Raw genomic sequence first — 14692 nt, 5'->3', positions numbered from 1 at the left:
GCGAACTTCTGCCGTTTAACACTACAACACATTGCACGACTATTCACTACTATAAAATGTCTCTTGGTCTGCCCCTCTCCACCTCTGACGCGCGGCCGCTTTCGGCACATGAGACAATCAGCACAACTGTTGAGAAGGAACGGTATCCTGCTGCAACTTGATAGAGTGCATTCTTCATCCCTGCACACAAACAATGGCTGTACGAGGTGGCCCTCTGCGTGTGACGCTGACGAGCCTCTGACGGCCGCAGAGAGGCGAGGCAGAGCCTGGGAAATGAAACTCAGGCGGCGGCAGGGCCGGGCAGTGCAGTTTCAGTTTCCATAGCCGCTGTTATCGAGTGGATGATAGCTCAGTAGCCGTTCAGATGCGCTCCCAGCCTCCATCCGCACACACCAGCCGCACGGCTCGTCTGGTCAGGACCGCCTCGCACGGGCTCCCGCGGGAGGTAAGACGTCCCTGCGCCCCCAGCTCCCTGCAATGTCTTTCCCTTTTGATTATGTGACTGCTCGGTGCGTTTAAATAATAATTGTGCTCGGTGCTGGAACTGAAAAAACATGACTCTGGGCACTCTTGGGGGGTCAAGGTGTGGATAGGAAAGGATGGGTGCAGTCACGAGGAGCGCAGCTTGAAAAGTAGAGGCTGACAGTCCGCTTATACATTTATTTGTAAACATCTGTTGCAAAAAATTGATTAAAAGGCCAAATGTGACAACACATCTATTCGAGCTTACTTACTTGATCACAAAGAGGCTGCAGAGCTCTTTGTCTTCCAAGCCATCTCGAGGGCATTATTATAGCAGGTAAGAGAACTCTGGTGGTTAACACTTTTCTGGGATAGTGCTGTGTTTTGCCCATCCCAGTTGTAACTCCTACATTAACCTAGAGGGTTAATGCACCTGCTGAACAGCCCATGTCTAACATGCACATCACAGATGTGTATCTCATGTAGATATGGAAGTGGGCTGCTGATTTTGAAACTGAGATTATTTCGTTAGTTCCAGGTCATAAGTTGCAAGTCTTGCAAAGAACTGTCCTAAAGTTATAGTTTCTTTAAAGTCCTCGTGAAGTGATAAGCTGTGTGCCTGTGTTTCCTTCTATTACAGTGGCATCGAGGTGTTGGGCTCAGATGGCTCCCAGCCAACATGATACTAAACCAAAAGGGCGGATGGCCTCCTAAATCAGGCTGTTGTTTTAGACCCAGCAGGAAGTGAAAATAGGAAAACCAGCTGTCTGCCTGCAGGTTTCTGCACTGCACATAATGCAGACAACTTGAGGGTTCAGCTGCATTGTGTCCCGCTGTCAGAAAATGACACCAAGGCAAACTCGGTATATTTCCCTATGTTGACCAGATTATAGATCCGGCACAGAAATACCTGTGTGATCCCCCTACTTTCCAGCACTGATTGTGTTTCAGGTATATTAGTATACTGTACTATTAATTGAACAAGTCCAAAGTATTGCGATCTAAAAGTCATGGATGAAGGTTTAAAAACATTTTTTTTTTAGAGCACTGGTCATTAGTACTACTTACTTTACCCCTTTTGGATTTCAACAGATTAATTGTAAAAACATAAACTGCACATTTCAAACATAGCACCAATGACCATTCAAGTCCCTTATTTTAGAGTAAAACTTTTACTTTTTGAAGAGCGCCTTCTCTTTACTCAAAATCCCTAGTCTGAAATGTAGGTAAGTGAGAAAAGGACAGAGAGGGAGGGACACAAAATCCACTGCTTTGAAGATTTTAAATGTTGGCCTGAATGTACATAAGTAAGGAGAACATTTGTTTGCGTTCCCAAAGCCTGCAAGTCGCACAAAATGCCCTGCAACCATAAAATGCTATAAACAAGGTCAAGGTGCACCACTTTGGAGTTTGCATGAACTGACAACTTTGATGAGGTTAGCAGCAATGATCACATTAGTTGTTACTTGTGTCCTTTAAGAGTTCTTTTATTAAGTTCAGTTGTAAGTAACAATAAGAACGACTCGGACATACGAGATCCCTCCACAGAGAACTTTTTGTTCAACAGGATGCTCTATCAAGTATAACAACTCGCTACAGAGATCTCCACGTACCCTGATAATCACGGGAGAAGACACAAGGATACTAGTCTATCTATTTTTGCTCACTTCGCCCTGAAGAAGTCCCAAGAGGACGAAACGCGTCGGCTGTAGCTCCTGTGTGTGATTTGTTACTTACAACTGAACTTAATAAAAGAACTCTTAAAGGACACAAGTAACAACTAATGTGATCATTGCTGCTAACCTCATCAAAGTTGTCAGTTCATGCAAACTCCAAAGTGGTGCACCTTGACCTTGTTTAAAGTAATTCATAGTTCATGTTTTGAACCAACATTGTAACGGTGGGTGTTACTGAAGTGTGCACACATATTGTCCCATGCACTATAATGTGGGTCTAAATTAATTTTGTGAGAATATTTGACCAGGTGCTTTCTTTGATGGGAATCCTCCACCGTTGTTCTTTTTTCAAAACCATAAAATGCTATTCTGCAATGTACAAAACCTATTTTACAAGTCAGAAAATATTTTCCAACTTATAAAAGGGGTTTTGTGGACCATTTCATGAAAGGGGCACTCCCCCACTTCTTTAGGAGCTGCAATGGAATAGAACAAAGCTTTGCCACCTCAATTTCGAAAGGTATTTGAGTCCACTTTAGCCCTCAGGCCCAGGGCACAACTGCATGCTCCCACCAAAAAGTTCCCAAATGGGGAACCTTGTTAGGTCTTGTGTTTGGCAGCGCATGCGCTGCATGCGCTGTCTCAGCGAGACTTAAAGTAATCTGTATATTGGCTTCACCACGGTGTAATTTCTCCTGCCCCTCGTGATTGGTTTAAGTTTGGCATTGCTGTTGTTTTCTTGATTTCTGTTAGCCCTATGTACCGAGCTGCATGCACTAACGTTTAACTTTCACACCTTTGAATCGGGTGGGACGTCACAAGCACAGAGGCGCGAGAGGACATTTTCGCGAGCAAACTTTAGATAAAGCCCCAGTTCACTGGATGCCAGATTGATACACAAATCTAGACAGCAAACACGCTGCAGATAAGAGAAATGTCCTATCAAGTGTTGTCATGAATCCTGTGTTACTCTTTGTATTATTTACATTTTCCATAGCGCTGCACCCAGGCCGATGTCTGTGTATTGTCTTTTTACTATAGTTGAGTCGCAGAGAAGTGCTGTTAAATGTCGGCACCCTGTGGCGCCTGAGCAAGGCTGGTGGTTGTGGACAGCAGGTTCCGTAGGCATTAGTGCTTGGCACTGGCGTGCTTGAAGTGTATAAGCAGTGTGTTGTCTGCTTTCATAACATAGCTAATAGTGTCTTTAGGTCTTTGTTCAAAACTATATTAGCCTTAACCTGTAGTCTCAATTCCCGAAGAATTAAGTTATACTAATCAAATTCAGATTTTCCAAAATGCACAGAAATTAACTAAACCCATTAAATTATGGATTTGTACTAATGAGAAGCCCGGAAATGAGTGTAGCATGCAACAGTATAAATTAATACTGCTGTAGTGTAAACGCACATACTCCGGATTAAAAAGTATTATGAAAAATATATAACGTGGTATTCCCATGTCTTTCTCCTTACGGTTACAGACCACTTAACATCACAGTTGTCAACAGGACTCCTCAATCTGGTAGGTCGCCCTCCCTCTGCAGTTCCACCTGCCCCCCGCTGTGTCTACTGCCGCCGGTATTATGGAGGCCCTCCACCTGCGCCTCATCCCAGGTGGCCAGTGGTGGCCTAAGGTTAATTTCCGCTGTGCCTGTTGCTTGTGTTGCCTGTCTGCCCACTCCTCTTCGGTGTCCCCTGCTCCCCGCCTTGCTTCCGTGCCCCCTTCTGATTCTGTACCCCTTGCCAACCTCTGTGCCCCCTTATATTCTGAACCACTGACTTCTGTGCCTTCTGTGGCCCTCTGATTTTGTGCTTTTTTGTACTTCTGTGCCCCCTGCTAGAGTCCGTGCCCCTTGCCGGTCTCCTTTCCCCCATCCCCGCCGTTGCCTCCCCTGCGGCCCACCCCCTCCACGCCCATTCGCTCCACCCGTCCCTCGCCTCCCCCTCCCAGCTGCTCCTCCCTCCGAACCTCCTCCTATATGGCAGCCACTGCACGGTGAGGAGAGCGACCCTTGACCTTCTGGTAGGTCGCTCCCCCCCGCTGCAGCTCCGCCTGCCCCCCGCTGCCTCTGCTGCTGCCGGTATTATCGAGACCCGCCACCACCCGGAGTCCTCCACCTGCGCCTCATTCCTGGTGGCCAGTGGTGGCCTATGGTTCGTTTCCGCTGTGCCTGTTGTTTGTGTTGCATGTCTGCCCGCTCCTCTTCTGTGCCCTCCTGCCCCCCACTCTCTGCCTTGCTTCCATGCCCTCTTCTGATTTCTGTACCCCTCGCCAACCTCTGTGCCCCCTTATATTCTGTACCACTGACTTCTGTGCCCTCTGTCTCCCTCTGATTTTGTGCTTTTTTGTACTTCTGTGCCCCCTGCTCAAGTCCGTGCCCCTCGCGGGTCTCCTTTCCCCCGTCCCTGCCACTGCCTCCCCTGCAGCCTTGCCCCCTCCGCGCCTATTCGCTCCACCCGTCCCTCGCCTCCCAGCTGCTCCTCCCTCCCTACCTCCCCATATATGGCGGCCGCGGCACGCCACAAGAACTGCCACCTCCGCTACGATGCCAACACCCTTGTCGCTCTCAACCCAGGAAGGACCCACACGTGGTGCAAGGCCGCCCCGAAGCAAACCCACGGTCCCTTCACCTGCCGTAACTGCAGCTTCTCCTGCCGTGAAAGCACCAAGACGCCTGCCACGATGGAACCCAACCAGCTTAGATGCATCCTGATCAACACCCGTTCCACACACAAACATGCCGTCGAACTCTGGGACCTACTCGACACTGCATCACCGGACGTCGCCTTCCTGACCGAGACCTGGATGAACAAAGCCTCCTCGCCAGACATCGCCATATCCACCCGAGACGGGTACAAGATCACCTGCAGAGACCGCACCAACAGGGCCGGAGGAGGAATCACCATCGTCCACAAAAACACCATCAGGGTCTCAACAAACACCAACGACACCCTCAGCACCGTGGAACACATGCACTGCCAGATCCACACGGACCCCAAGGTCACCCAAAGAGACACCCTCATCTACAGACCGCCAGGACCCCGGCCTCAATTCTGTGACTCCATCGCCGACCTCATCACCACACACACGCTGACCTCCACGACTACATCCTACTCTGAGACCTGAACTATCACCTGGAGAGCAACAATGACAACAACTCCTCCACCCTGATCAACAACCTCGCCAACCTCGGACTGAAACAGCTCGTCATGACGTCGACCCACATCGCCGGCCACACGCTTGATGCCATCTTCTACTCAAGCCCCCACGTCACCTTCAGCCACGCCTCCGAACTCACCTGGACAGATCACCACTGCATCCACTTCTCATTCCGAAAACCCCTCGCACACCACCGCACACTACAGACCCCCCACCGCTGCTGGGGCAAAGTCACCCAAGAACAACTACATACAAGCCTTGCACTCAACCCTCCAACTAACCCCACCAACCCCTACGAGGGTGCACTCACCCTCGAACGCTGGATGAACGACTGCGCCAACACCATAGCCCCGCTGAAAAAACCCACCAGCAGAGACACCAGCTAAAGAGTCAGCTGGTTCACCCCAGAACTCCTCGACTCAAAACGTACCTGCTGGAAACTGGAGAACATATGGCACAACGACAAGAAGCCAGACAACCGCGCTGCCCACAAAGACTCCATCTGCAACCACCACCACCTCATCAGGACTGCCAAAAGGACCTCCTTCACAGACCGCCTCGAAAACAATGCACACAACATAAAGGAGCTCTTCATCATCGTGAAGGAACTCTCCAACCCCAGCTCCAGTGCCAACGACATCCCACCATCGCAAGCCGTGTACGATTCCCTCCCCACCTTCTTTCACCGGAAAATCACTGACCTCCATGACCGCTTCAAACCCCAGATGACCCCAGCAGATCTTGCCGCATCTGACCCACCGCACCCCACCGCCCACGACAGCCTGACAAGCTGGGCCAACGTCAGCATCGAGGACACAATTAAGACCATGGGAATAATCCACTTCGGATCCCCGTCCGACCCTCTCCCACACCACATCTTCAACAAAGCCAGCAACTCCATCGCACCCCACCTGCACAAAATCATCAACCTCTCCTTCGAGACCTCCACCTTCCCTGCAAACTGGAAGCACGCACATATCAACGCCCTACTCAAGAAACCCAAGGCGGATCCGAGCGACCTCAAGGACTTCCGACCCATCTGCCTGCTTCCGTTCCCAGCGAAGGTCATCGAGAAGATAGTTAACACCCAGCTCACCCGTCACCTCGAAGACAACAGAACCCTGGACGCATCCCAATCAGGATTCCGCAGCAACCACAGCACCGAGACTGCCCTCATCGCCGCCACAGACGACATCAGGATCCTTCTAGAAAACGGCGAGACGGCGGCCCTCATCGTCCTGGATCTCTCCGCCGCCTTCAACACCATCTGCCACCGCACCCTACGTACGCGACTCCAAGACGCGGGGATCCGGGAGAAAGCCGTGGACTGGACCACCTCCTTCCTCTCCGGCAGAACTCAGAGAGTCCACCTCCCCCCGTTCAGGTCCGATGCCTCCGAGATCATCTGCGGCCTCCCTCAAGGATCTTCCCTCAGCCCGACGCTGTTCAACATCTACATGGCACCACTAGCATGCATCGCCCGACAAAACGACCTCAACATAATCTCCTACGCAGACGACACTCAGCTGATCCTCTCCCTCACCGCCAAATCCAACCTCCACCAGGGAATGAAGGCTGTCGCAGACTGGATGGAGGACAGTCGACTTAAACTGAACAAGGACAAGACAGAGCACTTCATCCTCGGGTCCGACCCCTCGGCATGGTACGAATCATGGTGGCCCATGTCTCTGGGGACACCCCGGCCCCCACCAACCACACACGCAACCTGGGAGTCATCCTCAACTCGAAACTCACCATGACCAAACAAGTCAATGCAGTCTCCTCCACCTGCTTCAACACCCTCCGCATGCTCCGCAAGATCAACAGATGGATCCCGACTAACACAAGGAAAACAGTCACCCAGGCCCTAGTCGGCAGCAGACTCGACTACGGAAACGCCCTTTACGCCGGAGCCTCATCCAAGCTCATCAACAGACTGCAGAGAATCCAGAACGCCTCTGCACGCCTGATCCTCGATGTCCCGCACCGCAACCACATCACTCCCCACCTGAGGAACCTGCACTGGCTCCCCGTCGACAGGAGAATCTCCTTCAAGCTCCTGATCCACGCACACAAGGCACTCCACAAGACCGGACCAGCCTATCTCAACAACCGGCTCTCCTTCTATGTACCCAACAGGAAACTCCACTCTGCTGACCACACCCTGGCCACGGTCCCGAACATCCGTAGATCTACCTCCGGAGGCAGATCCTTCTCCCATCGCGCCGCCAGGACCTAGAACACCTTCCCCCTCTACCTATGGCAAACCGAAGACCTGCTGACTTTCAGGAGACAACTCAAGACCTGGCTCTTCGACCAATAGCAGCAGCACCCCCATAGCCCCCCAGCGCCTTGAAACCCTCACGGGTTTGTAGTGCGCTTTACAAATTACTTGATTGATTGATCAATTGCATAAAGGGGGCGCTGTGTACAAAAAAGTTCTATTTATCCTGTGCGATACACAACTATGTAATGCTTCAGTAGTGCTAGTCAGTGCTTAATTTGAGTATCTGGTTGCCGATGGAGCCCACCTACACTTACTTTTGGGCCCCGGCAATTATTTTTCCTCAGCAGATTTTGACTGGACAAGAGACAGAAAAATACAGAAAAGGATAGGAAGGAGAAAACTAAAAAAAAAATACGGTGGCAGTGGGAGAAAGCGGCGACCTAAATAGAACTTGTAGGAGTAAGTTTGTGGGTAGTGTCTGATGATGGATTGAAGATGCATGACGGGGAATCTACGCTATGCAGCCTTGGTATTGGGTACCAAGACCTTCTGCAACGCCAGTGGCAGCTTCTGAGCAAACATGTGGGCCCGGCACTTATTATTTTAGAAATTAAGCACCAATGCTACTGCATTTAAGGTTATGTCAAGCATGCCATAGGCAGGTTGATGAACATTGAGAATGAGTTAATATCTGAAAAGATATATTCGAGTGGGCATTGTTTAATCCCAGGCATCTTCACTGATCACCTCATTGGATGGATTTCTTAAAAGATTTTATATGAAATATCACCAATTTTTCATTAAATGTAACTTCTTTTTGAGAAAAAAACTATAAACATGGCCAAGTATGATCTGCACAGTTAAAACAATGTCATATTCAGAGAGTATTAAAAACATGAAAAGCTGTGTACCGCACGAGGTCAAAGCAAGTTCTACAAGTTTGGTTACTTCTGAGTCACAAGGAAATCGGCAATACACAATGAAGCCGGAAACACTGTTACTTTTTCTTTCTGAAATACATAATCTGAGTGTAAACAAGAGTACAGTTGCTCTATCAAACGTACTTTCAGAAAATCAAATGCAGATTACACTATCAAATGTAGATTTAAATCCACAAAGATCCTTACAATCGTAATCTCACCAATAAATAAGAGCTGAGGCCAATGAAGGTAGAACTGAAGCAGCAGGGCATTGCAGAGGAGTCAACTAGATGTGTGAAGGGAGTGAACCACAAACTAACATGTTTAATAGAATATTGACCACGTCGGCACTTCACTAACAAAATATGGAAAAAATAAATATTCAGACTTTACACCTCCAGGGTTGGATTGGGATTAAAAATCTGCCCGGGCATGCTAAAATAAAGTTGCCCACATTTGGATATTACCTTTCCAATTTATGCAAAACATTGCTTCGACGAAACTTTATAAAAAGAATGGAGGGAGGTCTCAGACTGAGGTAGGTTTTCTTAACTTTACTCAAATAAAAAAAATGCATGGTTAGTTCACCATGGGGAAACACACCTGAGAACAAGTGAGGCCTCTTTTGCTCAGGTCCCCTGCTCAATATGCATATATTAATGGACCGGACCAGCGAGAGGAAGGAAGTGACACCTCTGCCCCGTTGTTGATAAAAGGGAGGTAATGGACGCCCATCTGCTTCCAGAAAGGCCACTCAGGCACTCACTGGGCGCGCGGCCACTCAGGCCCTCACTGGGCCGCCGCCAGCATCCAAACAACGCAGAAACCGCCCAAATCAGGCTCCCAGGCTGCTCCAACAAGCATTTGCAATGCAGTAGGTCTCGCATTTGCGAAACTTGTAGCTACTGGCATTGTAAATGACAAAGCTTTTATCTATGAGTTGATTTTAAAAACAGATAAATAAAAGGCATTGTCATTTACTATTTACAATGCCAATAGCTTAAAATGTCCCAAATGCGAGACCTATTGCATTGCTAATGCTTGTTTTTAACTGGGCCACCTTTCCTTCTAATGGCCACGAGTTGGGTAAAAACAATATGTTTTCCATAATGGGAAGCAAATTTGAGGTCTGAGGTAAGTTGTTCCCTGCAGACCAACATCTCTACATTCACAGACATCCACATGGGTCTCAAACTGCGATCAGTCAAATTAAATTTCATTAGACAGGTTTTTTTTTCTAACCCTCTCCAAAAGGACAAAATGGGAAATAGGTCGCAGAAAATTAGTGTGCAGTTTGCATTCATTTGTCACCTGCTTGTAGGTACATCAGACCTACACTTCCTTGAGAAGCTGTTCTGCTCAGCACTGTCTGTTTTTAATGGCCTGCCCTCGACTTTTCTGCGGGCCCATGGTTCTATTAACATTCTCCCTCTGCTGATAAAGGTGGTGCACCTAAAATGCACCCCTATCCATAGTTCAGGATAGCCACTGCTCCCTTATACCACTCTAGGGGTGAAAGGTCATTGGTATTGTAGTCTTGGTCTCATCCTCCTTACCTAGATCCCTAGATGGCCAAATAGCCAGAGCCCCCTATAACTCAAGTCCCACTGTATGATATGCTGAGGTAAATGTGTGCGATTTACCTGCTAGACCACGTACAGGATGAAATGTAATCAGGGAAAGCACAGTGAGGGCTAGCACAAAATAGAGGTTTCCTTTCACTTGTCTTCATCTTCCTGTAAGTGCATTTCAGTGTCAGCTGGTAAACATTTTAAGTGGCAGGGTATAAAATAAAAACCTACCCTAACATATAGAGTGACTGAGCAAATCAAGCGAGCTTGACTTCCCTCTAGGGGAGTAAGTGAGTTTTTCCTCCATTTTGAAAACAAACATTGGTTGATATGGTGAATTTTATAGCATCATTTCTACATACACACCTCTAGCCTACAAGTCATCTTTAAAAGAAGTCCCTCTAATACCAGCTGCTCTGTTCAGAGCAATCAATATCCACAAATCACTACCTGTGACTGGAGGGGACAGGAAGTTCATCTTGTACAGACAGAGCAGCGTCTCTGTATTCACCACCACTCCAGGCAATGTAAGAATAGGCTCACCCTATTTCCTGACATTTTTCTATGTACACCATGTACACCACCGTTTCTGCTGCATAGCATCAAGGTACAATCCAGAGTAAATATCACTCTATCGGCTTAAGATCATGCTATATATCAGTTAATTTTATTAGATCTGGCTACAGACAGCTTTTGCTGTTTGGCAAGGCCACAGGTTACCTCACACACTACTCACAACCACATGAAACGTTGGTCCAGATCGCTTCAAACGTTGGCTTGTTCGAGTGAACTCACTTAAGGCATCAGCTAGATGGACTGTTAGTTACAAGATACATCCCAAAAATCTAAATTTATATAAAGAGCAAATTTTTAACAATAAAACGAGACCAAAACAACAAAAATCTAATCTCTAGAACCAGACATATGCAATTCTTCAATTTTTAAATAGGTATAGTGCATAAAAGCGCATACTGCCACTCTCAGTCATCTATCCGGTCATACTAGATCAGAGGAAAGTCAAAAGTTCAGCCTGACTGCGATGTAGCATGGGCCGAATAAATGGATCAGATTAGTCTCGCTGAAAGAGTTACCTTCTCAGATTCTGGTGTGAGGAGTCCAGAACTTCAGGATAAGGCGCAGAACATTTATGACATGTATGCGGCTTAGTAGGGTCAATTTTGTGTGCGAGTGCCGGAGTAAAATAGATGCGCCGCAAGAATTTGAAGTGGAGGAGCTTGTGTCTGCTGCTTAGGGAAATGTCTTTTGTGACCGAGCAGCAGTGGGCCCACTGCTCATCTGTAATAGTGATACCCAGGTCCTGTTCCCAGTCACTGCAAATTTTACTGTCTTGTACTAGTTTTAGTGAGGCACTAGCCTTGTACAGCTTGGATATTAGGTGTGTGTTAGCTTCTTTATCTATGAGCAGCGTTAGGGGAAGGAACAAGACTGGCTCTTACGGGAATATCGGGAAGGTGGCGCGTAGAGCGGAGAATAAGCGGCATAATACAAATTTGTCCATAAAATCTGCTGCACTAAAGCACGTGTCTTCAGACTGATAGAAGATATGGCCATCTGGGTATAAATCCCCCAGTTTTTTCAGGTCAAACTTTGTCAGGGTACACTGCACCAACCGCTCGGATGTGATGGGAATCAGTCGAGGATTAATCTCAGGTAGAGCGGAGGAGTAGAGCTTCTCCGTTCCAGTGATCCGGCAAAGTTTATGCCATGTTCAGCTCGTCGAGGATACAGTCTGAATATCGACAGGGTCTCTGGGAAAGCCCACAGGAAGCACCGCCGAAAGTTGCCCTGGTAATATCAGGTCTGCCTCTGGTCTCAAATAGGGGATATGGGCGTCTGGATGATACCAAGGATATGCATACCTGCACTGTGCCACCAAATACTAGAGCTGAAAATCTGGCACATTATAACCCCCTCTCTCATAGGGTAACGTGAGGACTGCCCAACAAACCCGTCCCTGATTACCCCCCAAACCAGCCTACTCAGAAGTGAACCAAGTGTGGTAAAAAAATTATCTGCATGTTAAAAAAATATAAGAATTTGGATAGGACAACCATTTTTATAATAGCCACTCGGCCTGCTAGTGACATGGGCAACTTCAACCATTTCTCTATCTGAGTGTGAAGCGTGTTTATAGCCCTACCATAATTGAGACTGAGAATTTGGGCAGTGTCCAGGTGGATGTGAATGCCCAAATATTTTACCGACTCCGTATACCATTCAAGGGGAAATTCCAGTTCCCATGGTTTGGTACAAAGTGTCAATGGAAAGATGGCCGATTTATGCCAATTCATGCCCAGCCCTGAAAAACTACCAAATCTGATGTCAATAATTAGTGCGGTTAAATTATCCTGCGGTGTCTAACATACAATATGGTGTCATCGGCATGCAATGATATCAATAAAGGGGCAGTATTGAATTGTAATCCCCTGTGAATGAGGGGATCCATAGCCAGAATGAACAATAACTGGGACAATGGACAGCCCTGCCTGGGTCATTGCGCTAACTAAAATGGATTGGAAAGAGTGCCATTTAACTGCAGCAGAGTGGTCGGTGTATTATATAAAAGGGCAGCTGTGGCAATAAAGCCCAAGGGCATGCCCATGCGGTGCATTATTGAGAGGAAGAAGGACCATTCCAGAGGATCAAAGGCCTTCTCCGTGTCAAGTAGGATGGCGGTTGCCGGGGTCCCAGGGTCAATCTTGTGCAGGACCGAGAACAACGTGCAGAGATTCAGGGAGGTGGAGCAATGAGGTACAAATCCAGATTGAGCTGGGGAGATAATGAATTGCATTAGTTGAGCTAGCCTATTGGAGATGCCCTTTGCCAATATTTTATCATCAAAATTTAGCAGGGAAAGCGGATGATACGAGCCGCATTGCATGGGGTCTTTGCCAGGCTTGGGGAGAATGATTATTACCGCTTCACATAGAGTAGGGGGGAAGAATCTGCCTTTCAAGGGCTTCTGTATATACTACAATAACTTTCAGGGCCAGTATATCTTTGAATGTTGTGACAAATTCTCCTGTGAATCCGTCTAACCCGGGAGCCGAGGAACCAAGAATGGAGTCGAGAGCAAGAAGTACATCTGCTATAGAAATAGGTTCGGCCAAGAAGTCCTGCATATATTTTTCCAGGTCTACTAATGCCACTTCGTCCAGGTAAAACTCTTGTGCTGTTTTATCTTCCCCGATAGTAGTCTTGTATAAAATGGAGAAGAACCACAGGAAGCTACTCTGGATGTCTTTTGTAGTGGTGTAGGTGCGTGAGTCAGAGGACTTAGGCTCAGTGATGTATGTTTTGTGGTAAGGTGGACGTAATAACCATGCAAGGACCCTACCTGGTTTCTCCCGCTCTCAGTACCGTCTAGCGGTTTGGTATTTCCCCAAATATAGGACTTCCCTGTCTGCTGTGTCCCTGTAGTCTTCTAACAGCACCAACCGTCTCTGTTCATATGTAGGAGATGTGTGTTGTGATGCCTCATCTAGCGTTTTGAGATCGCGCTCCAGTCTGTATAATGTTGTACGTAAATCTTTTAGGACTCCTGCGTGCTTCACTATGCATGGGCCCAAGAGGACCGCTTTGAAACCCTCCCACAGTACCGCCCATGAATCTACCCAGCCAGTGTTTAAGTCAAAATAATCTAGAATAGTCTCCTGTATTTCTGCCTTGAAAACTTCATCCTGTAGTGTGCGTTAGGGAACCGCCATTGGAGTTCAAATCCCTCGGGCGGGGAAACTGTAACCGTAATTTGACAGGGAAATGATCCGAATAGGTCCTAGATAAGGTCTCCAACTGGGCACACCAGCCATGTATGTCTGGCAAGAGTAACCAAAAGTCTATCCTGGTCCATGTATTGTGTTGCCCTGAATAGTGTGTGTATTCTGTCGTGGTTGGGTTGCGTTTCCGCCAAACATCTCATACCGAAAACCTGTCGCATAACTGCCTGAGTGCAATGCGAGCCCGGGGTTTAGTGTCCTGTGCTCCGTATGTGCTGTCCATGACAGGGTCAGGCAGTAAATTAAAGTCTCCACCCACTATCAACAACTGTGAGTACAGCTTTTCTAGATGCGAGGACAGGGCATGAAAAAAGTCAGGGGAGTACACATTAGGGGCATATATGCACAGAAATGTCACCTTCTTGCCAGACAGAATTCCAGATACTGTTAAATAACGTCCCTCACTATCCTGGTGCATGGAATTCAAACAAAAGGGCACCCTTTTGTGAATTAGAATGGCCGTCCCCCTAGCGTAGTTACTATAATTTGCTAAATATCTATTCGCTCCCCAGCTAAACCCAAAATGTGCGCTGTCGATCTTGGATAGATGAGTTTCTTGCAAAAGTGCAAGATCTACCCTATGCCTCGTTAAATAGAGTATTATCTGTTGTTGCTTCCGATTGTCATTCAAACCCTGTACATTCCATGAGAGTAGAGTGAGGGTCAGCGGGCCCTCTATATTACCGAACCTGGTCATCTGGATGGTGTGGCGTTCTCGTTATTGCTAACTGGGGACTATGAACAGCAGTGACCGATTATATAACGCTGAGAACAAGTCTAAAAGTACTGATTCATAAGTGAAATAACCCGCCCAGCTGATCCCCAACCAGGGAAGGGCCACACCCCAATTAACAGTGAACGTGAAGTACCAAAATATTTT

At 47.6% G+C, this 14692-nt stretch overlaps 1 protein-coding gene across 1 annotated transcript in view; it reads left to right on the top strand.

The window, feature by feature from the left end:
- The first annotated feature begins 312 nt into the window (after positions 1-312).
- LOC147701797 (sacsin-like) overlaps positions 313-14692 on the top strand; it is a 228479-nt gene continuing 214099 nt past the window's right edge. The window contains exon 1 of the mRNA XM_086930423.1: positions 313-445. The gene's annotated coding sequence lies outside the window, so the exon portion shown is untranslated. The remainder of the gene's footprint in view (positions 446-14692) is intronic.

This window comes from Lissotriton vulgaris, chromosome 7 (genome assembly GCF_964263255.1).
Source record: "Lissotriton vulgaris chromosome 7, aLisVul1.2, whole genome shotgun sequence".
Lineage (NCBI taxonomy): Eukaryota > Metazoa > Chordata > Amphibia > Caudata > Salamandridae > Lissotriton > Lissotriton vulgaris.
The sequence above is the reverse complement of the archived record's forward strand: the minus strand, read 5'-3'. Positions and strand labels throughout refer to the sequence as shown.